This window comes from Bombus affinis, chromosome 6 (assembly GCF_024516045.1).
Source record: "Bombus affinis isolate iyBomAffi1 chromosome 6, iyBomAffi1.2, whole genome shotgun sequence".
Taxonomy (NCBI): domain Eukaryota; kingdom Metazoa; phylum Arthropoda; class Insecta; order Hymenoptera; family Apidae; genus Bombus; species Bombus affinis.
In genome coordinates, this window is record NC_066349.1 from 13,134,051 (window position 1) to 13,157,875 (window position 23,825).

Here is a 23,825-nt window from a genome sequence, read left to right on the forward strand (position 1 = left end):
CAATATTTGAAGATGGAATCTCGATTCGATGGTATTAATAGGAAATCGGAAAATTAGCATGCTGACTGCGTTGCTAGTTGTTCGATCAAATATTTCGTGTGCTATATTGCTTTCTTTGTATCGGAGTTTCGAGTTTGAAAATGCTTTTAGAATATAATAAAGGGTTATATCACATTTAAAATAATATCATATCATTATGCAAAAATAAACATGTACCGCCAGATACTTTCATAGTGAAATAAAAAACCAAGTTGAATATTTCGATAACGTTATATCTGTACAACTTAACAGGCAAATGCAAACTACTAAGTTTTTGCACTTGAGTGGCAATATTTTTTCAAACCCCGGAGACTGTCTTTTTTTACTTTTGCTATAAAAGTTCCAAATCGTTTGATCTCTTGCATTCCTAATTACCTGATGATATAAAAGTCGTTTAAACCTCTTTAAAAACCACCATTTTTGAAGCCTTTAAAAACAGGCCTCGTGAAGTAACGTAAATTCCATAGTATTTTATCCTGATAATGTATCAACGACAGATAATATTAAACGAATTATCGGAATATTCTCTCCAAGCATTTCCAAAGCGAATAACAGAAAAAACCACGATCCAACAGGCAGCCAAACGACACCTATGTCCGTAGGAGAGTTAATTAACCCTGGACCGAGCGCTCTCGCGTGAGATTCGAAACGGAAGAACAAAAATGGAACTTGCGGCCGTATTCGGGCAGTAAATCCGCGCGAAACGGGTCACGCACTAAAAAGGTGCGCGTATGGCCGTAAAAAGCGGCCGTAAACAGCCGTGGCGAAGGTGCGTGAGCACCAAACACCGTATGTATTACGTTTTTGACGCCTATACGCAATGTCGAAGGTGTGGAAGGAATGAGCAGGATTTCCTGGTTCGGTGACAGCAAAAAAATGCGGAGACACAAGCGTTTTCGGCTGATTCTTACCCGCTGGAATATGCTCGAGATATTCGCGCAACTACGCCCGGAATGTCCAGCTCTCGTGTTTACCCCAACCTTGCCGCGCGCATATTATAACGGCGTATCTGGCGGCGGGGCGCAGAAACGGGGAATACCGGGGGTTGATAACGGCGGCGGAGGGTCTGGATAACAGAAGGAAGGGGGTGGTATCGCATGAGTTATTAAGATTCCGGCGCGCATGCTCGCGGTTCTTTCATCGATTCATAAGAATATCCTCTGCTTCGCTCAGGCCACCCACCTCCTCCGCCTCCTTCGCTCCTCAACCTCCTCCTTACGGCTTCAGGGACGTATCTATCGGCTGCATTATTTACGCCAGATCGACGCGAGCTATTGGAAATTCTCGTTGCCCGATCCTTGACGGACATCGATACGGTTTCACAGGCTGACTGCGTTTGCGTCTGGTCGTCCTCTCTCAAGGGTTGTTTCATAATTTCAACAGCGAGTTGCAGGGTGTTTCGCACACGATGGTTGCTTTCCGACAGGTTTCAATGACGTCAGAGTTTGGAAGTTTTGGAAGATTTTGGATTGCAGTTTGTTATTAGGTTGTAGATTGACATCGTGTTTTAGGAAATATGTGTATTTCATACTTTGTCTTATATCACCGGGTGCGCGGATTTAAAGTAAAATTAAAGTTTCTGAAATTTGATTTATGAGCAATTTCTTAATTAATTTCGAATCATAATTTCCAGGGGAAATAAAAGGTTAAAGAAAGTTTCAAGCAACCAGTTCATCCCATACACGTTACAAGTACACGTTCCGATTATAGTAGAAATTCTAAGTAAAACGTCAGTGTGTTAAGCAATTGCACGAGTGAAATTATAGTTAGAGGAATTGAGTAAAACCTTTTAATCGAAAGGTTGTTATTTTAACTGGCACCGCTAAACTAAGGAAGGAAAGCGTGAATTCAGGACGATCGATATTTTTGTGTAATGAAATATTATAATAGAGGGTAACACCATGACCCATTTATAAGGTTTTATCGGAAACATTAAATTCTTTATAGCATAAAACAGAGTCAGGAATAACGCTGACGTGCAAACGAAATTAACGATAAATGAAATGCAATTTTAAACTTGTATTTAATCTGACTAAATATAATACATTAGCCGCATAGACCTGTAATTTCGAAATTAAAAAAAGTCTAGAAAGTCAACGAATAAAAGATAAACTACAAGAAATTATTAATAGATATTCACAACTATTGAAGAAATTATCTTATAAAACATATAATATATTATTTCATCAAGGAAGATTCTAATTTTGTAAAAGGAATTTTGTAGGAGCAAATGTTTATCATCATATCGATGATTCATTAATCAATATTAATTTTCATTTGCAGTAAACGGCGACAGAAAGGCTGCTACAGTTTCACACGCGCATTAAAATTTATTACACCTACAACAAATGCTATAATAATATGATGCTATTTAATAGAACATCGTATCACAGTTAACATTCGCTGCAAATAGAATCGTTCCACTCGATCATCAATAATCACCTCATATACATCCCTCTGCCTTCGGTGCATTTGAAGAACCATTAACACATCTTTCCTTCCACTCTGCCCACGTGAACCCACGCGAAGCGTGCAGCGGCTGTTAGACGAATTGCGAATAACAATAAAAATAATAGTAAAAATCGCAATACAGGTCGGCCCATTTTTTCACAGATGTCCTGGATTGATATCGCGTCTCGGTACACGCGATACCCGCCAGCGTCGTTAATAGCGTGGCCCGAATGAAATTTATAGGTATCAGACCAGAGCATGGAACCTTTCGTTCACTTTTCAAATAGATTCATCGAACACTCTTCTTTAACCAATGTCCTACGCATCAACCATTTATTCGCATTCGCAAAAATTGGCAGTTTTAGTTAGATCATTTTCATCGTACACGATGAAACTTTGCATATTTCTATACTAATCAAGAAGTACATTACGAAACTTTACGAAAAGAATATAATGTCAGAAGAATTGCCCTCGATATTGGATAAAATTATGTCACGAACGCAAAGTATAAAATTATAATTGCAAAGATACATATTATTATATACTTTACAGCAAAGAGACACAACCGCTTGAAAAAAGGAATCGATCGTCTTTTTTCTCGATTGGCGTAAATGTAAATGATAAAGGAGTTAAACATTGTCCATCGACATTGAAACGTTATCAAGTGAGAAATTAGCGAACGCGCGCGAGCAAGGCGCGTTGGGAGCGTTGGTTTCACGGCAAACGGGTCAAACGATCGATCGCGGTGAACAAGCGAGGAATCGGCTTCGGGTTTACCCGCGTAAACGATAATGAGCGTGGACGGTAGTTTCAAGCAGAGGTTACGCCTTCCTGAGAAACCGGTATGCGTTACGGAGGCCTACCCCCTTTTGTCTTCTTCGTTGGCATCACGTGTGGTAGGAAATTCAAGGCGCGCAACCTCCTTCTCGAAAGTCGTGCAAGGGTTGATGGAGCGGGAAATCGTTCGCGGAAAATGCTTCCTACGGCGATCGAAGGTTGCAAAGAACTCGTGACTCGTTACACTTTCTCGAGTACGATTTTAAAATTGCGAGGAGGTTATTCAGATTCTTAGAGATGGTTTCAAGAAGATGATATGAAATGAATATTAAGCTTCCTTATATATTACGATTGTATTTGTACATTTGTATACGTTTCGACCTCGAAAGACGTAAGAGTAAAGAAATTAAATAACTGCCGAGAGATTATTCGAGTTGATAGCTTATATGACATGGACGATATTTGTAAAGTTTTGATTTACCAACGATTTTACTAAACAACTTGGATGCAATTTAAAGTTTAGAGGCTACACGAAATACTGAAGTTTCATCGAGAATAAAATGTGTATCAAATGTGACTTTTCTACGTATATTGGGAGTATATATTGGTAGGCTTGAATTTTCAATTTATCTCTGCTGCGATATTATGATGCGTGGAATGTATATCGTGAATGCGTGAAGTTTAATTATGAGGTTACAAGACGAGAAAAGGATTAATGTACTTTAAAGTATACGTTCCGAGATTTTTAGCGAAGGATACAGCACTGGCGGCGTAAAAGAAAGCGCACATGCACGTTTATAACGCGGAAGAAGTGTGCGCGCATTTGCAGGGTGGCTGGAAAAAGAGAAGACACTGGACAAGGGCGAGGGTGGAGTCAGGGGTGAAGGGTGAAGCTAAGGAGGAGCTGGTGGAGATTGCAAGAGGAGGGGGAGGGGTGATCTATGCGTTTAATTAACCATAGAGACGCTCCTACCAACTCTTAGCCGCTCTTAGTTCGAGCTTGCTGGAGCTCGGTGGCTGCAGAGGGACAGGGTGGCGCAAGAATAAAAGAGCGAAAGAGCAGGGGAGAAAAGAAGCAAGAAAAAGAAAGGATTTAGCTATCGCCGGCGAAATTAACCCCGAGGAAAAACTTATAATGTGTCTTCCCCGGAAAAGCAGCTCGAACGTTGCGAGCTCGTGCCGATGCTTTCACCGCATTCGTCCTGGATAATTGATTCCAAATATAATTAATCGGTGACATACGGATAAAAGCACTGTTTTCGCATCGTTCTGGAGCATTTTTTTGGACAAGGTTTTTACTAATGGTTCTTTTTCTGAAAATTGTTCCAGATTTATATTATGTCGGGATTTTTATTCATATTTCGTAAATTGAGTTGTTTTGGAAACGTTTTTCTGTCTTTCATTAGTATCGCTGGTTTCCTGTACCCGAAGTCCGATGACATGCTGATTTAGTATCACGCTTAATATCACTATATCATCACACGCTTGATATCCCTGCATCCGTAGCAAGAAAATCATTAGAACAGTTTTTCGAAAGGATACGATTTGTATCAGGAAATATTAGACAAGAAATCGAATTACGAAGATTTCAAGTATACCATTTCTTACTAGATACTACTAAAAATACAAATTCATTTACGCGAAAGAATTATTTTAACGTTTACAAAAATCTCGATTTTCACGGTCATTCGTAAAATAGCATATCGAACGATTAGCTTGAATTTGTTATTAGAAGTCAGAAACTTATAAAATTCGTTCAGGTATTCCTCTTCGAATTTTCCCGGCACATCAAACCAGACGTAACCACGTGACGATCATTATACGTGTTGGCTACCTCGAACAAGCTTCCCTCTCGTTCATCTCCAACGACATACATCAACTATAAACCCAGTAGCTGCACGAACAACAGAGAGCCCGGTTATCGTTATTACCGCGATGATGTGCCAGTGCCAAAAGACGACTTAATTCCGCCACGGTAATCCGACAATTGTTTACACATGTTCGTTATTTACGTGTAACCGAGTGTGTCGAACATCACACTCGCCGAAAACGCACGATCAGCCGCATATAATCACAGACACGCGTACGCGTAGCGATATTCGCACACCCATGTAAAAACTGGCCCAGCCCCCAGTCGCAGCGGCCCCAACCTTCTCGTTGTCCCACCCGCGACGATGATATTTTGAGATTTCTTTGGCTCTTGTCTCCGAGTCCCGCGATCGCGTTCCGAGAAAAGGGAGGTTAATGAGACGGCCGCGGACAGTTATAAATGAACGATAAGGCGCACGCCGGATTCCTTTAATAGCTGGTGCAAATTTATGGCCGCCGCTAAGGGACGTCCGCTAAGGGGTTATAGATTGATTGGTCGTGAAATCGGTTTTAATCAATCGTGTGTACCCTCTGAATTATACGTACGCCCGGCGGAGTTAATTAATTCCAACACATCGGTCGATCGCCTCCTCCCGCTCGTTCGACGCCGCGGCATTAATCTGCCCTTTCGTTACATTAATTTGCCCGGCTGATAACGTTGCTCCTGGCCGCTCGTATTTTAGCAGAAAGAATCAGAACGGTCAGAAGAGAAGAAAGAAAAGGGAAGGGATTCCGTGTGAAAGAGATGGAAAGAAGGTGCCGGACGCAGAGTTTCAGAGGAACAGAAATTGGGATTCCTCCGCGTGTACGTTGTTCCAAGTCAACGTCACGCTCGTTCCTCGTGACGGTCGTCGTCCAGTCGAACGAGGAACGAACACGACGAGGACCCAGCGTCGATTCGGCCGTGACGCGAGGCCAATTATTATAATTACCGGAATTCACGGTGCGCAATTAGGCCGGGCAAAGGACAGGAGGCGCACGGTTGCGTGTATCGCCCTTCTCTCCTCCTTTATACCACTTGATTTTCATCCTTGCGTGCCGTGTATCGATTATAAATACCACGACCGCGTTATTACACACATGTGCAATTACACCGGCAGCTCTCGCTATTACATTATCTTCGGCTTCGTTACGTTTCGTTTTAATCGGCTCGAGAGCCGACTCCACGCGTTCCTCCGGAGGACGATCGCTCTCTCTCCGTGAGCGCCAGATTCCAGTTAGCTCCGTGGAATTTAAGTATCGCGTATGCGTTCCCCAGGATCCTTTCGCGGCTGTTCTATCTTAATTACCAGGCTGATTAATAGTCACGCGTGCGGCTAATTAATCGACCGCTTTTGCCAGTCTGGTTTCACCCAGGCCAGGCTTGCACGAACGCCAGGGCTTCTTGTTGGTTTGCTCCTTTCGTGGAGATCGAATATTTTCGTCGAACCAACCAGGTATGTATATTTATCGGTACACTGAAGATCCTTATGCAAATTTATATCTTCGTGGACGCAATTAAACAAATAGAACTGAAATAGAAACTCGTTTCGCTTGTTACAATCGAGATTACAACGAGCACCGTATTTTGAATATTTTATATATTTTTCTATATTGTATCCACTTTGTGTAATTTCTGTATCCTTAAATTTGTCATAAATGGACAAAAGTTTGCAATCCACTCGTCAGAGGAGAAGCGAAAAAACGGAGGAAGAACGAAAGGGTCACAGTTAGAAAGAGAATACGCGAAGGAAGAGAAAGGAAGAATGAAAGGAAGGAAGGATGAAAGAGACGAGAGTTACCTGTGTTCACGTGGCATGTATACACGGTGTAAACAGGCACGTCCGTGTGCTCCCGCGTGGAGCAGGAAGTGTCTCGTAATAAAAGAGTGACTTCCGTCGGTGAAACAATACCGTCCGCGGGATTACCTCGTCCACGGCTCGGTTCCATCTCCTCTGCCTCGTTACCTTATCCAGCCGCTGTTAATTTGCGTCGAAAGTAATTTAGCGCCGTCTCGTTGTCGCTTTTGTTATGATTCGCCGTGCTGTCCCTCGTTGGCAAGCGACCGAGGGGACGACAGCTTTGTTCTTTTGCGCGGGAACGAACAACATTCGAGGAACGATACGAGGAGTTGAATTTCTTCATTTTTCTTTTCTTTTTCTTTTTTTTTTTTTTTTTTTTAAGGGAGTTTGGTAAGATGAAAATTTCGACAAAATTTGTTGTGACAGACGCAGCTATACAGTTCGTGGAAAGACGCGATTAAAATATTCGCGTCTATTTCCGCGTAGAGAAATTTCGATGGATTTATGGAAGAAATCGTGGTTTAGATTAATTGTTTGAACGAGTGAAACTTAAATTTGGTTGTTAGAAAAATAAATATATTTTGGATTCCTTAAACGTCGTGGAAAATTATGTTGGAGAAATTGACTTTGTTTTTGAAGGAATACGTTTTTGATAAATAATATGAAAATGTTGTATTTAATGTTGTAATATAATAAATGTATATATTTTCGTGAATTTTCCTCCTATTGTTATCGTATAACTTCTCTCCTTTCGTTTTAAACATCGCTTTTCAATTCTCCATTGCCGAGTCTCACGCTCGTTATTTTGTAAATGATCATCCACAGGTGTTGAATTTTGTACTAAAGAAACTATTTAAAAGAGTGACTCGGTGAAATAATTGGTTGGCACAGGATTATTATATTCTCACTTCTTCCACGTCCTCGGCCAATTATCGTGTGCCAGTCGGAGATATTTTATGTATGTTTATCGTGTTGTCTATTTGCCGTTAATTTCCATCGAAAGTGATTTATTTTCTCGCTTCGATAGAACCTCGATTAATGAATTCGACGTTACGGGGAGGACGAATACTATTAAGAAAATCGTGTCGAGTTGTAGAACATTTTGTATCGTCTCAAACACGTTTCTCAGTCTTTTAAGTATTATATCAACATCTTGGATCTACTTAATATTTAAACGAATCTCATGATTCAGGTTTTAAAACAAGATGATGCTTTATTTTATATCAATCCCGCTGTATCTGATTTGGTATTTAAATATCCGTTGAAAACTTAGATCGTAGTCTATATGATTCATACCGTTGAGAAGTTACCGAAATTAAAATAAAAATTACCTTGTTTGATATTTCAGAATTCAGTAGGTCAATTAAATGTCTCTATTCGGTGTTTAGAAACTGACTCGTAATTTATAAGTTGCAGCACACGACAGTGGAGTTACTTTAATTGTCATGTTATTGCTATTGGCAATGAAACGTTTCTTTACAGCCAAAAATTTACACGATACATCGAGTCTGTGGAATTTATCAGTTGAAATTATTTCAACTTTTGTATAGAGTTATAGCCAAGCGAGCGTTGTCTTTGCCCAGGAATAACGCGGATAATATATGAGAACAATTGCTTCTTAAATGGAGGAAGAATTAAGTAAGAAATAATGGGATAATGGAATAAGTACTACAACTACACAGTTTCTAAATTGCCTAGAATGGCAAGTCCAAACGTTTCACTTTCGTACATTGTTTTCTTCTTTTCTTTCGCTCGGGGAATCGAGACGGTAGCTAATTTCTTCGTAATTTTTGCCATGATACAGCTTCCCTCTAATTTTTTGTTTCTCGAGATACTATACCGTCTTAACGCGTGTCAGACTTGAAACTACTCGATGATGTTTCACTTTATCGTTGCTTCTATTAATATCAAGATATTTCTTATGTTTGTTTGCGAATCGAATCGGAATTCTCAAACACGAATTTGTTAAAAGTTACAACAAGAGTAACAAATAATCGGACACATCGCCTTAACTGTAACAAATGTTAAAATTAATTTAGATCCCTCGAAAATACATAAACATCGTCAGTCTGGTTATATCAGTCCTTACATACTTAGACTAAATAAATGATATCGCTGTACAACGTTCATACTTAACACGCACAACTTGCATTGCTCGCGACAAGTTAATAAATCAGAGTCAAAGACATCGGATTACCAGCGCGTTGAAAGCAAATTTAACAAATTCCAGTTCCTTCCGAATATCGCTACACAGCCATCAACCTTGTCTCCATCTAATTTCGTACGAGTCGTGTACGTACCGATTATACGTAGAGCGAGACACGCGTCTCGCCGAGACATCGTTTGCGATACGTCCCGTTTCTGAAATCACAGGGTCCCGCGTGATCGATGCCTTTCTCGTGCTCGAATAAGCGGCGACGTGTAATCACTTAATCCAACGGTGCAATGGAAACGCGGCGGAATCGTCGTGATCGCGAAGGACCAAGATGGAAGAACGGCGAACGAACGAACGAGAGAGAAGAAAAGGAAGAAGAGAATGGTTACTCGCACGAGGCAAAGGGACTATCGCAGCGAGAGGACGTTCTGCTTTATCAGTGCAAATGGGATGCCAGCGTGTTTCCATTAATTCAAATCGCGGAGTAAAATCACGGCGCGGAATGTCCATTAAAGTCAAGCGGGGAGAAGTCGTTAGCCTGTTCGTGGCGACGTAAAGTGCCGGGCGTTACACCGTCGGTGTCGCGTTTTAACGCGGAAACTCGAGAAAAATGCGTCAGCCAGGCCGAGGTGAGAGAAAGAGAGAGCTGTTTTTCTTCGTAATAACGTCTTTTAACGATCAGCACCGGTCGGTAGATTCTCCGCCGCGAATCGAGTACCCGCGACGACCAACTGGGAACGCGTTGGAGGAAGATACGCGAAAACGCCAGTCAGCTTTATCTTAACTCTCGCGTTAGGCTTGTCCCGTGTTGCGCGACCTCTTCGTGCTTCGTCCAATCTTCGACGAACGGTTTAATTAGCCTGTAAACCGCGAAATACGAGTCAGATCATTTTCCAGATTCGAGGAGCAGTCGATGAATTAATCTAGGTTCGTTCTCCCTAGAAAATATCATGGCGATCGGAACGATCAATTTTTCATAGAATTTTTATAGATTCGCAATGATAGCTATTCAGGGATTTGAATATTTTTTTCATAGAAATTTTATAGACCATTTTTGCAAACTTTCTCGATGATAGATTTTTGAGAATTCGAATATTTTGTAAAATACGTACGATGGAATCAAGGTGATTTCCTCTGATGATAGCTCTTAAGGGTTGAGAAAAATTTGAAGTAGATTATTCCATAAAAAAATTACCATATTTTCACACTTCAATCTATAATGAATAACAGAAATACGACTTGATCGACTTCTTTGATCATCCGCGTTCCAGAACATAGCGCGCCATGAAAGAAAAACGAGTTCATCGGAGTGGAGAGGGAAAAAAATGTACGAAAGCTACGACTGGCAATGATCACGCAGCATCTTATGGCTATGACTACGACTAGAAAAAGATCACGGCGAGTTAGAAGAAGAACGAGAAAACAGGTGGGACGTTACGCAGGTACTTTGGCGAGGGTTTTTTCTCGCCACGCGAACACGAAATCGTTTAATTCGAACAGGTCGCGCGGCGCGTTCGAGAGGAGACGAACAGGCCCGTGAAATGGACGTTCCGGTTTATCCGCGCGCTTCGTGCGGCTTGTTTCCATTAATTCGCGTTGCGCGACGAACTCGTGCTATAGGAATGCCCCGTTCGAGTCGTTAGGAGGAGAATGGCAAAACGAACCGGGCTAATTCACGACCTTGTCGTTGGATGCGCCTGCAGCGAAATATCGATTATGAACCAACTCGAAAAAGACGATAAATTAGGCTCAATTACGCTTATTAACCCTCGTTTAGATTAGTCAAGTTACTTCGATTCAAGTCGCCCGAATTATTTGATCATACTTAACGTTCATGATACGTTTATAACTACAATTAACATTCATATAGACGTAAATTCTTCTTTCGATAACATTTTAGGCATCTATTTTACATTAAGTATTCCGTCGAATTTACGATACTTGAACAAACGATTGCAGGCAAAGTAACTTCGATTTAAATCTGCGTTCATAGGAATTATTTGACGATAGAATCGGTTCAATCGACCATCAGACATTGATATCTTTCCTTTCGTCTTTAAAGATCATAGCAGGTCTTCGTTGAAAGAGCGTGGAATGTGTTTTAGCGAGGAATTTTTATTTTCAAATTCCTCTTAAAACTACTTTTATTATCATCGTACGTCACAACCTTGACTCCGTTTCAATTATAAAATATTTTATTCGAGCTTAATTCTTTCATTATAATAATCGAGACTAAAAGGGTGCAATGGAAATGAATTAACTGGACTGGACTCGTGCTCGATTCATCGATGCATAAATGAACCATAATATCGTATCAGTAACGATGCTGTGACCCCTATGAAATCGATCTTGCCATTTCAACGTTGGCCGCTTGTCGTTTCTCGAGTTATAAGCTTTAAAGAAGATTATAACGCGTTGAAGTTACTCGTTCGTACGATTTAGGACAATCGCGATAATTCGCGATTATTTGCGGAGAGATTTATGATGACAAAGCGGGATGAACTTAGAGAGCAAAGTTCAGTCAAGTAGGCCATGAATTTCACTTATGCATGGAAAAACTAGACCCGACTATGGTGGAATGCGATCGAAAGCGTTGAGTTTCTTTGGATAATTCGAAATACAAAAATAGCCACGTATCTATAGGTTAAATCTAATTAAAGAGCGTATGCATACGAAGAAGAAATATGCGACGTCCGGCGAAATGTGCGAAGAGTGATAAATGAATTCGTCCAAAAACATTGGTGACAGAAAGGAATGTCGCGAGGAAAAGTTGAAGTTGTTTTATGAGACTCGGTTTTTGCAGGCGGTGGCATTAAGGAGATTTCAAGGTTATTAAACTTTTTACAATGAAAAACGACTTTTAATATGCACGACTGCAGTTTACATTCGAATGGGTTTAATGACTACGGTCGTTTAAAGTCAATCGAGGCCACGATGAAAGATAAAGCGATGGTGTCATTTTAATTACCATCATTTTTTATACTTTAATGCCGGTTTATTAGAATTCCGAGCATAGAAATCTGTAGCTTTTAATCGCGATTCTATGATAAAAAAAAAAAAAAAAAGAAAATAATAAGCCTCTGATTAACATTCTTGCAAAGCAGATCGGCGTGCAATTATCTTCTTAGTATTTATGCAGTGTGACATTCTAAAACCCGGTGTTATTCGTAACAATCATTTTTCATACAGCGTTCAATGAAGATTTATGTGACACATAAATATTGAGTTTAAATTCGGAATATTAAAGCACCGAGGTGGATATTAATTTTGTTAGCTACGACTGTTAGAACAAATATGTCAAAGTCGAGAAAACTCAGTGAATCGTAGAAATTGTGAAAATAGTCGCCAATGCAGTTGAATACTTCTAGTTTATATCGCGTCATCCACTGTCGTTATTTCTGAATGATTATTTCAAGAGAAACGAAATCAAATGGAAGATTCAACATTTAGCACAAAATATTCGTTTCGTTCTTCGTAAAATCAAAATCAAACGGATTTATACGACTGACGAATCTCTCGAAATTAGGAATTACTGTTTCAATTAATCACAGTGATCATCATACAATCATAATTACAAATTAAACAATTCGAAGATAAAGAACTTCTCAAACGAAGAAACAGTTGCGCAAAGTTTGACGATGAGTAATTCCGGTTTTATTGTAACAAATTAGCTTTAAAAAAATCAACCTTATCACGCGATGATCATAAACAACAACATCTTGCGCAACCTATTAATTAATTTTCATCCTGGCAAGAAATAAGCAAATGTCTGACCATTTCAGGTATCTACTCACGCATATATCTAACAATCCGTCGTAATCTTTTAATCAATTTACATTCCAACAAAACTAAGCAGGTATCTGACCACTGTAGGTCATATCTACTTAAGCAGGTACGTCCAGTATTATCGTAGAAAGCAAATGGATACAAGTTATAAATTATAACACATCCCAGAACATAATACTCGACAGGATTACATTTCAACAACCCTTAGAAATTCTTCAGGTAATCAACGCTGGCAAGAATCCCGTAAAACGCGCGACGATAATTACAGTTAATCCAGTGGGAATAATTCGCGCAAGATGGCGGCGACGTTGAATTGAATCGGCCGCGAGCGGAAATATTCATTTTCCGCTGGCGAAATCATTTATCGTGACCGGTGCACGGCCGCTGCACGCGGAAGAAATTTACCGCAAAGGAAACAGATGCGTGCCCTCGTGCGCTAGCTTCTTTCCTTTTGATATTTCTTCTTCTCCTCGTGTTCGCGTTCGAGCGAGCTTCTGCGATCGCGCTCATGCGTGAATACGGAATCGCTTCATTTAAGACGCGTTGCCGTGTATCGCGGCGGCTTCGAGAGGCAAGAAGGCGAAAGAAAGAGAGAGAATGTAAAAACCGACGGTTAAGGACATTTCTATCCGTTGCCGCACGCTGCTTGAACAAGCATGTACCTCCTATGGGTTAATTGAAAAGAATTATTGCAGCTTAAAGTTTAATGATCGGTCTCCTTTGCCAGTTGATAGCGATAACCCTTTCCTTCTTTCGTGTTCTTCTCCCTCGTTTTCCTTTTCTTTTCTTTCTTTCTTTCTCTTTTTTTTTCTTCTTATTTTCTTTTCAATTCCAAGTCGAAGAACTTGAAAAGTACACGGTGAGTGTACTTGTACTAATGAAGTTTATCGAGACAGGTTCTTCGTAATCAATCGATCGTGACAGGTTAAGATGTAGACGTAATTTTCCAAATTAAGTTTGACAGCTTGATGCATGTACATATGGCTGTTTTTTCGCCGTGGAAACAGGTTGGAGAAGCAATCGTTCAGAAATTGTTGTATGATTTCGTTCTGAGAGCGGAATAATAGAAATTGTATATGTATGATTTTTTGGGTGGCAAGATGTTAGAAGTTAATTTGACGAATATGTCTTGTGTGCGCAGATGAGTCTTGTTCTTGTATGTGAGATATTAAGCCTTGTTTCAGGCCTGTATAGATATGCTTTTCTCGACAGATATTTCGTATCGTATATGTAGCTGATATTTATTATTAACTTTTAATTTACAAAGCAAATTACGATATTACAAATATACTTTATTAAAAGAATCGCTCCTTCTTTCAAGAAGACAAAGGCAGAAAAATTGTAACTATAATACTTCAATACTTAAATACATATTTTCCTATTCGTTATTTTATTTTCTATTGTCCATTTTGTTCTCTCGCTTGTACTTCAGCGTAACCATTTTACAAAACATCGCTAACTACAAACGAAACGAATAAAGGCTCTCATCGATCTTCGTCAAAATTAATATCAGCACATTCTATTCTAGAACCAAGGTAATCAGAGGCACGTACACCATAGTATGTAATTTCGTGCAACAGCTGAAACTTCCTACGAAAAATGTAGCTGACACTTTACACAGCGTACCAAATAAATTAAGAATCTAATTTGTCAGATCCCGTTTCAGAACCGTTTGATATCGAATCATGGGAATAAATCGTACAAATTATATCGACGAATCGAAATACTTTCACAATACGTACTCGTTAAGCAATAACATCAAAGACAGTAATTACAAAACTTCAAATAGCCGATTTACATCATTCCAAGAATCTCGCCAAGTATATCCAGATTTTTGTCGATACTTATCGAGCCAATTTGTACTTCGGTAAGTGGAATAACTAGTTTCACGCGTGCACCTCCCAATATACCAACCCCTGCAAACGAAATCATTCACTGTCTAAAATCCTTTCAGCTCCAAAACTTATCTCGTTTTACATTACCAAGCTCATCACACCGCATCAATTCTACATCATCATCGATCACGACCTACTACAACATTTGACTAAAAAGATCATTAAGAATAATACTTCAACCCCTGTAACTCCATTTCCACGAAAAAAAAGTAACCTAAAGAAAACTGATCAACCTAAATCCTCGCAAAAAGAGTAAATGCGCACTAAGATTGCAAGACTAAGTCTACACGTATAATCGAACGTACATATACAGATTCTTATGAGTAGGCTGCTAATTTTTATGCAATCTCATATTTTTATTAACACAGCTGAAGCAATGGAAATCGTTGAATCGATGAAACGTTATGGCAGGTAATATTTTCTCTATTTTTGCGTTGTATATACGTGTTGCATATTTTTGCGATACTAAATTTTCCATAAATGCATCAAAATCCACGGTTTATTTACGAGTGTACGCATTTCGATCATCGAAACGTCCATTCGTCGGAACGACAGTTCCAGTAAGAGGACGCGTGCACGGCAGTTACAGCCCACCGCAAACCTTCTCTGATCTACGGTAAACCTCTTGTCCAAAGGTTCTCCGGTAAATTCGCGCGGAAGTCGCCTCTCGATAAAGACGAGCAAATATTGCGCGCGTTGTTCACGCGTGGCGAAAGATTACCGATGGCACGCGCACGGCCAAGCATCGCGAATTTAAGATTCCGGCGGATGCCAGCTGGAAAACGGGTCCACGATGCTCCGAATGGACGGAGCGAAAGAAAACAGTCGAGCCAACCGACGATCGTGACTATTAAACAAAAGAAAAAGTCAGGAAGATCTGCGTAAACGCGGAATGGTCGGAGACGAAACTCTGCGCGATGTGCTTTCGTTGAGAAAGGATAGAGAGATACGAAGGTAAGGAAGGCGCGTTCCGCTTTATCAGCGCGCGCCGCATGCCGCGGCGTGTTTCCATTAATTCGCGTCGCGGGGCAAACTCGTGCCGTTGGAATGCCCGTGTTGAGGCCGAGGAGAGAAGTCGTTAGGCCTGCGTGCCGTTCGGCCGGGCAACCGGTTTTCCCATCGGTGATTCGTCGTTAATTCGCCGATGGAGAGTAAGTAATCGCACGCGTACCAACGACCACCTCGAGTGTGTTACACGGTTACCTTCGCGCCGCGCCTACCTCGGGGTTGTTCCGATTTTCCTCGACGATAAGCGCCACCACTTCGACGCGGGACGCGAGAAATTCCTTTGACCCTTTTTCGGACTCATCGGGAATCGCCGCGTTCCTCTTGGCGCGATTCCAACGCGTGCGCGAGGCTTAACCGCTGTCATACGTCGCGCTATTTTTTTTCTTTCGCACGACCTTCCGATTACACTTTATGATTTGTAGAATTGTTATTTATTCATTGAAATGCGGGATCTATAATTGTATACATGCATATACATATGTAACTTGAAAGATTGAAAAGATTAAAAGGTATATACGTCACTGAATTCTGAAAAGTTTTTTTCGCTTAGTTTGTTTCTCGTTGTTTGATACGTTGTTTGATGATTCTCGAAGGCCGTGTGCTAATAGTTAATCGACAGGAAGATTCGGATTCAAACCCCAATTTGCCGTTTCAATCGAATTAAGTTTAATTATGATTTAATTATACGGAGTATTATTTCCATGGAAACTTCAACACATTCCTAGATTTTTGTTACTTCTTTAAAAGAGACAATGATCGAGTGTTCAGGTATGTATATCGTGTTAATAACTTTTTAATATTAGCGATTCCACTCACCAGATAAGTTCGCCAGCAGAGAAGTAGAGGTTCCTTCTGCAACAGAGGCACAAACTAAATATGAAGTGATCATATAATAATGTAATTGTTGGAAGTAACATAAGATTCATACTAAGATAAAAATATCATGCTTACGGAATTACCATATCCAATCTATAGCAATACGTATTTACTAATGCAGCATTGGTTGGTTAATGAATGTTGTGACGCGATCTTGCTTCTCCCACACGTAATCGACGCATATTAATTGTAGTTTAATAATACCAACACCTTACTCAATGTTTAAAACTTGCAACACGATGTTATGCAACTTTATTACGAACGCGTTAAACTGTTTTAAATTAAACTGTAAGAAGAGAATTAAGCGAATCTCGCTTTAGGGACGTATTGGATAGTTTTCATCGAATAAGCGATGAGATAAGGAAAATGGAGCTTCGATGAAAATTGCGAAGCTCGCGGACTTGGAATTTTGATTAAAAAATAAATTAGTCTTGAACCATTGGATTAAAACAAGACTCAAAATAGCTGGAAGTAAAATACGTTACTAAAAGATTCAAGAAGCTATTCTACAAAGAGTATCTAGTATCGTTTGAGCGGCGAGAGAACTGGCGCCGCGCACTTCATATTTTCTTTTCTTTCCGTCTCTGAAATTTTACAACGCTTCGCTGGTCTTAAATACACGTTGACACTTGTTCGAAAAGCTGGACTCGCTTATCTGGAAAAACGAGCAACTGCCGAGCAAAATTGTTAAATATGCCAAGAGACACTCGCGTGGCGTGCACGCACGCGCGATGCCGTATTATTATATTTCACTTCGCGGCGCGCGGAAACCCCAGAATAATTTGCACGAATGAGCTGTAATTATTTAAGGGTTTGCATATGTAAGAAGGGTGGCGGCGACTAACTAACAGCTATAGTTATTTTAGCCACACACGTTATACACCAACCTCTATCGATTCGCCTTCGCGAGACGAGCTCGTTTGCCTCTTCCGGGAACCACTGTTCGCAGACTAATAAACCTTTCGCCGATAATTATCGTTGGCACCGCGTGACTTTCCCTTTGACGAGACCGTTTGCTTCGAGAATAACTTCGATTCGTTATCGTGCACTTAGATAGAATTTATTTAACTTTAAAACTTATGAAAAGAAGTCATTATTTCTTGAGAATTGTACGTTAAAGTCGTGTACTCGATTAATGAAATTAGCAAGTTTACAGAAAATCCATTGGATCAGTTTAGCTTCCGAGAGGCTTTCCCTCCTGCTAAAGATTTATTGCACGTATTTGTAAGAACAAGAATACACAAATTGAAATTGACTTGTCTGTATGAATTTTTATTTCTAACTTGAAGAAAAGGTTTAGATATGTTATCCCATATTTTCAAGCTCCGATATATGCTGTTTCAAGCTATTATGTGAGACCTTCATCGTACAGAACGAAAGTAACTTTCTGCGTGTCTCTCGTAAGCTATGAAGCTGAACGACCACCTGATGTGTAGGCGTCGAAACCAAGTGTGCAATAAACCTGAATCAAGAAAAATCGAACGCTTTTTTCTCCTACTCTTTCGGTCTGGACAGCTTCTTAACTGCACCACTGCGTTACGATTAATTTGAAATCAATCTTGTTATTCGGTTTTAATCTCGCGTATCAGTCGTACATCGATATTATACATTGAACATCTAATGTAATTAGATTACGCTCGAAATGTTACATAAATTATTCTGTAGTTAATAGTTATAATCCATAGAATATCAAGACAAAAAACATATCATTATTTAAAAGTATCTACTTATAGATACATATTAATTTTCATACGATATAATTTAAACATTTGTAAAATTGCTGAAACCAATCTGACTGGAATCGTTGTGTCTGTATTAACTTTTAATTCTACGCTTAATATTATATTATATGTTATATTATATTATAATAATACTATATTAACATATTCGCTGCCGCCAAAATACGAGTATCATTAGCACGAGTATGAGATTATCAAAATTATCATCAATTCCTAACCCGTAACTCTGTCGCAGCCCACGAATTTTCATTTCTAACTCTCGTTTCAACAAACACAAAGACTTTTAACGTTTGACAGAATCTTTTATCGCAAAGTTAAAATGAAAATTATTAAAATTATTAGAATTGGAATATGAAATTATTAGAATACGAAAAATCACACGTAAAAATAACATTTTTCCAATACTTTCCTCAAGGTAAAGGGACTTTTCAACAAGAGGAAGTACAATTTTCACAGTAGAAAATGACAACGCAATAAGGTTAAGAAGATTCTTAAAACGACACCTCGAAACCTTGATATAACGCTTCCCCGTGTTCTCTGCTGGACTTGGAAGGTTAAACGCCGGCGACGACACCGATTTAGAGGACGCTTTATAGCTCAGGGTGGTAGCGCCGCGTGGCACACGGACAAGACCGCGCGCTACGACAGAAGCGCGACGACGCCGGCGTCGAAGGTGGTGGCTCGAGTGGCTCGGGGGGTGATTATGAGCGGGTAAGTGCCGCCGTCCAGTTTTTACTCCCCGCCGGACGCCCTTCGCCCCTATCGTGGCAACTATCCCCGCCACTTTTGCCATGGCTCAACTAAACCCCAACGGATCAATACGCTAAAACATTGCCATATCGGGACGCCGCCGTATAAAATCTCAAAGAAATAACAGTGGTTTTCGTGTTTTCCTTTGGTTACCCTATCACATCCCTTTCTTGGTCTACGTTAACGAATTTTCGTCAGCATTCCATCAGATACTGGGTTTTCTATGGATTTCCTGGCTAATTTGGAAGCTTTATTTTCATTCGTTAGCAAATTTACGCGGGAAATAGTTTGTCGAGCGATGGAGACGAGTAGGAGGCTATATCGTGGGTGTTCGACTGTTTTCCTCGACGCTGAGGTGGTTGGTTCGAGGGTTAGTAGGGTGAATCATTCTTGCGATGGCTTCTGACGATAATTTGTTTATCTATGATTTGTCGATTGGAGTTTGTCGAATTGCTTTCGATTACGTATGAACTAAAAGAAACTATGCCAATACCGGAACAAATTCAATTTACTTAGGTTAATCCAAGTTAGAACACGAACCTAGAAATCCGATGTAAAATAAGTAGAAAAATTTCCAACAATTAAAATCAATCCAATCATCTAAATTACTTCTCAACCAACTACTTACCACGTATTCGTTCCAGTTCCAACTTCCTATCTAATCGATCGACGACCGACTTTATCTCCAAACTCCAACTACCCTACGTCTCAATGACGCCATCGATAAACCTAATTAGACACAGCATATAAGAGTGTATGTGTGTAAGTACATCATTCTAGCAAACAGACGACCCAATAGAAATCTTTGCTAGACGTTAGAACTCGATGTCCAAATCATTCGCATACCAAAGTGATTAAAATTTCAGGAATATTAGTGTCAAAACACGTGCTCCATGTCTATCTTATATAATTTCATTAATTTTCCCAATTTTTGTTTTCTGGAGCTAATCGATTTAACAAATAAGTGGCTCATCTATATTTAAGGTGGGTCGGTTAATAGAAAGTACTCGGTTTTCAGGGCAGAATAACGTAATGTCGGTAGCTGGTCCTCGAAGGGCACGAAAGACGGATGAACGGACGTCCGTGGCCTACCGCAACCCACGTAAGACACTGATTCGCCTCGTTCCTTCCTCGTGAAGGCGCGCGAGCGAGCGCACGCACATAAACGCACGTTCAGGCGATTCACGTGCACCTCGATGACGACGTAACGTTGCCTCGACGCGGATGGTCGATATATCGATTGTCGTCGACGAACTACCGACTGGTCGACGACCACAAGAACCAGTGGGGAAGCGAACAAGAACGAGGCTGATGGCCGTGTGTGTCTGGCTTGTGGTCACTTGTTGCCTTCCACCCCCGGGGGCTGGCCTTGTCCCTCTGTGTTTGGGGAACGCTTGTCGCCGCTCCAACGACAAACCATCCATGCCAACAGAGAGAATGAGAGATGTTTCTATCCTGTCGGACGGCAGGATCAGCCTCGAGGAATTCGAGGCTGCTGGAGATTCTGGTGTCCGCTTTCTTTTCTTTCGCCGAGCGCATCGCTTGACGGAGGTCAGTAAGCGATGGCCTCGCTTTTATTCGAACCCGTGTATCGGTCAGCGAATTAGTGGCCGTGATCAAACCTGACGAGATTAGTCAAGCTTTTTGAAAGGTGTAAAGCTCAGTGAGCGCGTGTTTTGGTTTGTTGGATCGATGGGGTGAATTCTAGAATGTGATGTTGGGTCGATAGTTAGGTCATTTCGGGAAATCCAGCAATGGCAATCGTAAAGGAGTGTCATAATATTTCTCTGGGATGAAATAAATTTGGAAATGTTAACCGAAATTTCTAAAAAATATACTAGTCAGTGTTTCAAAGAACTGTCAATTACATTTAATTTCGTGGTCTAATATTTGGATCTGATTAGAAGGATTAAATTTCAATATCGATACGATCAATATATCAAGCTGTTTCCTAATGAAACCACGCTTTTGTGGTATAGAAAGAGAAATCGACGTCTGAAATCGCGCTAATTTTATCAACAATCAATTAAACTCGAGACATAAATAGCGTGCGAACCCCATTCCCTTTATCGGATGAATACACGTTCGCACTCTGATAAATTGACATTGGAACGGAAATAAAGTTTCATCGGCGACCGAGCAAAGGCCGTTCTAATGGTTCTGTGTTTCCGAAGTCAATTCATTTACAGGGCATAAACTTCTTGCCGTCAGATAAACGCACGTTATAAAAATTACGCTGCGTTTATCTTATCGCGCGTGTACAACGTTCTGCTTCGCTACCTTTCAAATGGCGCGAGGAATAAAAATAGTTCACCGGGGCGCCCCGCACGATGGAAAAACACGAAACCGCGCCATCGTCGATTTCGATTCGCCGCGGGACGTCGATTATTCGATAATTTCGCATATTCTCTGTCTCTTTCGACGACAAACCCGCTAATCAACCCACCGACGGCCATGCCCTTTCGTTCGTCTTAAGAACAAGCTCTTTCGAGATTATGCTTATCGTTCGGAATGTGAGATACGTTTCTAGACAGTCGATAATGGCGCCCTTAGCGTTTACCTGGCACCACCTCTTTTGGAAAAACGTTCCATGGCAAACACAGATGCGTTCGATCCGATGAAATGTCTTTCTTATCTCGTTTGGTGGAATTAGAAGCAGGAAAGGAAACCGTGCAGGAACGGCAAGGCCTGTTTCGAGAACATCTAATAAAGGTTGCCGGAAACGATCTCGCGCCATGACGCACATCATCGTTCCATGTCGGGTTTTTGTTGAAATTCGCCGTCAACTTCCCGGAATCCCCGATGTCTTCCAATAAAATTCAACAATGATAATTGTCCCGGCCGATAATTATTCACGGTGGGCCGTCATAATGCTCGCACAGACATTTTTACGACCGTAATTAGCGCTTTCGCGTGTTATCTCCCATCTGACAGCACTTGCAACTCTCTGTCCACACGTGTCTCACCGTCTCTCTCTCTAATTATCGCCTACAATTGTCTTTTTATTACATTGTTGTCCATTCCGTGAACGCTGGATGGTTGAACTCTATGCGTACTCCGTGTCCGCTTTTGTCATACCGAGTTCTCTGATATTTGGTTTCGCTCTGGATATGGATTCCTGCGTTTTATGTTTCACGGGCTGTACGTAGGAAAACTATACGATTATTAAAAATCTTTGGATTTGTACCTTGTGTACTTGTACCTTGTTATAGAATAAATCGGGATGAAGTATTTAAGTATTCTTGTTCAAATTTTACTATTTTTACTTTGGAGATCGAACACGACTTTTGTTAAATATTAGACTCAAAATGAAAGTGTTCTCTATTCGCGTTAAGGACAGCTCTGAAATAGCGGACTGAAATGTTCATGAAATTTGACAGGACAACTCGCAACGTACTAATACCACGATCGAAACTCCAAAAGTCACAAATGCGTGATCTGATCATCGAGAAGGTATGAAATCTACGAATCATTTCGGTTATAGAAAATCGCGAATTCGATTTTCTTCGAGTCTTACACATACGTAATCGCTATTACGCGACAGTAGGTAGAGGCCGACAGGCAAACAGCTAACAACGTCCGAGTTCGTGGCACGTACGTGGGAAACACGGCCACTCTGCTCTCTGGCAGGGATTATATAATATTCAATTTTAGCATGCGTGCGACCCGTCTTAATCCAGCCATTACGTCTAATTGGTCGAGATTAGCTAATATCCTTGTAGTGATTAGGCCGTGTCTGTAGCCACGGCTCGTTTAGATTGAAGCCAATTCCCCCGAGCGTGTAGCGCATGCATTGCTGCTTCACGTCGCTGCGAAGGATCGATAGGCTGATCAAACATTATTACCCGGAGAAACCTCGAACCGTTCTTTTCACGCGTGCACACAGGGGATCGCGTGTTGCGTGCATGCCAGATCAGTTCGTTCGACTCGACGTTACGCCTACTCTAAAAAGAATTCGAGTTCGTCGATTCGAGAAAAACGGCTGCTACAGATCCTTTCGCTGGATGGTTAACTGGCATCCATTCGACACAGTGTCTGTGATCATTCGTTAGAAGAAATTGACTCAAACTGATTTCATATGTCGGATATTATACGAGATATATAAAGGTAACTGTGTCGTTTGGATCGCATTACCCGTGTAAGGTTCGAAAAAATGAAAAGCAGATGATTTTTTATCGCGGTAGTTGCTGTCTGCGAACTAACGCTATTTTACAAATTATAACAAACGGTTGAAGATTAATTATTAGCGATTATTTAAAGAAAAATGTTACTTCTAAATGTATAATCTACTCGTATGCAAAATATATCGTCATATTGCTCCGGCTGATTAAAATTTCAATTGATATTCTTTGGAGATCTTCCCATATGAATCGTGATTCGAATCAGATAGGATTGGTTACGATATACAGGGTGTTCCGCGTAATGAGATTAAAGGATAAATTAGGAATTACAGCTGGCGATTCGGATTTAGAAAATGTGATATCGATTAATTCGATATTTGTACGAACCGAACAATTAACAACGAATCGTCACAAAACCTGTAGATTTTGTCTGAAACATCGTGAACCTTACCTCGTGGCCTCTTACTGAGGAACTTGCAAACCTATAATTTAATAACCAGCTGCTACGTTTCCATATAGCCGGCACGCAGTTAGACACGAGTAAACAGGCTAGAACGCTCCTTTTAGAAACCTCTCAG

At 40.6% G+C, this 23,825-nt stretch overlaps 1 protein-coding gene across 10 annotated transcripts in view; it reads right to left on the reverse strand.

Moving 5' to 3' along the window:
• Nucleotides 1–23,825, reverse strand: part of LOC126917450 (zinc finger homeobox protein 3) — a 456,710-nt gene that overhangs the window by 240,288 nt on the left and 192,597 nt on the right. For all 10 annotated transcript variants that reach the window (XM_050724298.1, XM_050724301.1, XM_050724296.1 and 7 more), the window contains one exon: nucleotides 16,578–16,613. The gene's annotated coding sequence lies outside the window, so the exon portion shown is untranslated. The remainder of the gene's footprint in view (nucleotides 1–16,577; nucleotides 16,614–23,825) is intronic.